This window comes from Mustela erminea, chromosome 3 (genome assembly GCF_009829155.1).
Source record: "Mustela erminea isolate mMusErm1 chromosome 3, mMusErm1.Pri, whole genome shotgun sequence".
Classification (NCBI taxonomy): domain Eukaryota; kingdom Metazoa; phylum Chordata; class Mammalia; order Carnivora; family Mustelidae; genus Mustela; species Mustela erminea.
Genome location: NC_045616.1, coordinates 4,894,910 through 4,897,881, shown reverse-complemented (window position 1 = coordinate 4,897,881; position 2,972 = coordinate 4,894,910).

The following is a 2,972-nucleotide window of genomic DNA, read 5'->3' as shown; positions in this document are numbered from 1 at the left end:
CTCCATGTCTACGCATTGGGCCTGTATCACATTGCCTTAACCCTAACCCGAGTTTGTGTTCGCAGACTTCTGACATGGCTCACATGCCCTCAAGGATGAGGTCTCTGGTGGTGTGGCATCCCCAAGGAAATTGTGCCTATCACAGTTGCCCAAACCCACCAGATTCGGAGAAACCTGAAAGGCCCCTGAGCCCACTCTACTATTGGAGGCCTCTCCGGACACAAATACACAGTCTGAAACACCATGATCACCTACATGCAGGCAGACAGCAAGTCAATGATCCTGAATCAGAAGATTGAACCTGACATGCCCCTAGGATCTCACTGGAAACGTAAATTAGATTTTCAGGCATCAGTCCTCAGAGGGCTGTTTTGCAATACCAACATATGATACCACATGTGGTTCTTGAGCTACACAACAAAACAACTCCCGTCTCCAGAAGGAAACCGTTTTCTTGGACCTGTGTCAAACCCTCAGGGTCGGAGTATCCTGCATGGCATCTTAGCTACCATCATTCTAATATCTCCCTGGTAACACCAGCACTGTGACCCATGTGCAAAAGATTCCAAGTCAACTCAAGGCCTTGTAACTTTGCCCAACGGCCAGGAGAGCGAACCTGCAATGGTCAATGGAACTATTGTTTCCCTGTCTAAACGGTAGAGCTTTGCTACCCAAACTTTCCACATGGAGGACCTGGGAGCAAACAAATCAGACTCCACTTGTCCAGAGGAAGGAAAACTTGCTATTTGGAGCATCTCACAAGCCTCAGTGTGGGAAATCCTCCATTGCCTCTTAATATCACCTCTCCATTTGTCAGTCATCATAGACACAAACTTCAGTGTGAGTAAATGTCTGACATCTGCTCTTACTCAGGTGTTGGATGTCTGGAATAGGCCACTGCACATTTGAATGGCTCCCACTTGGCACTGAATTAAACCGTAGCTTGTTCCATACTCACACAACTGGTCCCCGTGCCCTCTTGGTAGGGAAATCTGGAGTCACAATGCTGCATTCTGCCTTCCCCATAGAAAGAAGAACGGACTGGTGAGTCTGCCCAGAAACTGCACATGAGGATCATTTTGCTTGGCCCTCGAGGGTACCCCGATTTATAGGCTGCCCTGCCACTAGTGCTGTGTCTGACAGAGCTTGAGCACCAACCTCGTGTCAGCCACCCAGAGTTTGGGGCCCATATCCACCATGTTAGTTTGGCCATGGCCCAAGTCTGTCCTTTCTACCCATCCTTTGTATTCAGGCATCTGTACCCAGACCTTTGCTGGAATCCCTGCCAATGGGGGAACCTGAAGCACAATAGAGAACTCCTCCTTCCCCATAGCAGGAAATCTGGCTGTGGTGACGGGTTTCCAAACCTCAGAGTTGGAGTCAGCTACATGGCCAATGAGACCACGCCCACTCATGAGGGCCACCCTGGGCACAAGCAGACATTGCGACCCTCATTCTGAGCATGCTTTCAAACAAGCCCTCTCAGTTACACCACCAGGATCCTGCATTGTAGCCGTGGTACACCCCTCAGCCCGAATCCTAACCCTTGGTAGAATTTCTTGGTGTCCGGTCACAGAGGCAGTCTCTGAAATCCCTGGGTGGGGAACCACTAAGATAGAAAACAGCACTCTTCCGTTCACCGAATGGGCACCAAACTATTGGGAGCCGATCGCATCCTTAGAGAGGAAAAATCTCCCATGGACCCTTGAGACCACACCTGCATTCTGAGGCTATCCTGGACACACAATCCAGATACAAAAACCTGTGCTACCGCTGTCAGGTTACCCTAATTACAGTTCCTGATGAGCTGCCCTCCAAGTCTACACAGTGCGCCTGCGATCACCTCGCCACTAACCCTAAACCGAGTTTGTGTTTGCAGACTACTCACTCAAAACCATGGCTCACATGCCCTCCAGGATGGGATCTTTGGGGCCATACCACAGGCCTGGACATGACATCTTCAAGAAAACTGTGCCAGTCACAGTTATCCAAACCCTTCAGATTAAGAGTAATCTGCAAGACCCTTGAGCCCATCCCACTATTGGAGGCTGCTCTGGAAGCAAATGCGCAGTCTGGAACACACTGATCACCTGATTCCAGGCAGACACCCAAGTCAATGCTCCTGAGTCAGAAGATTGAAGCTGACATGCCCTTTCGACCTCATTGGAACCCTAGATTAGGTTTCAGGCATCTGTCCTCAGAGGCCTGTTCTGGAATACCAACTTGTGATACAACATGTGGTCCCTGAGCAACACAACAGAACATTTCCTATCCCCAGAAGGAAACAGGGCTCTTCGACCTATGCCAAACCCTCAGGGTTGGAGAATCCTGCATGGTCCCTTAAGCACCATCACATTCCTAGATCTCCCTGGAAAAAAACCAACACTGTGACCCAGGCATGAAATTCCAAGTCAACTCAAGGCCTTGGCACTTCACCCAAGAGCCACCAGAACGAACTTGGCATGTTCTTCAGCTGCAATGGTCAATGGAGGTGTGCTTTCCAGGCATCCATGCAGGAGAGCTCTGCTACCCAAACTTTCCACATGGGGGACACCGGAGCAAACGAGCCAGACTCCACCAGTCCAGTAAAAGGAAACCTTGCTATTTGGAGCATCTCACAATCTTCAACGTGGGAAATCGTCCAAGGCCTCTTGATGACACCTCTCCATTTGTAGGTCATCATACACAAACTCCAGTGTGAGCAAATATCTGACATCCACCCTTACTCAGGTGCTGGATGTCTTGAATCAGCTGCTGCACATTGGAACTGCGTTCCACTTGGCAATGAATTTAACCAAGCTTGTGTATACAATTCCATCCTCACCCGACTGATCTCCAAGCTCTCTTGATAGGGGATTCTGGAACCACGACGCACCATTCAGCCTTCCCCACAGAAAGAAGAAGTGCCTTATGAGTCTACCCAAAACCCCACATGAGGATCAATCTGCTTGGCCTTTGAGGGAACCCCGATT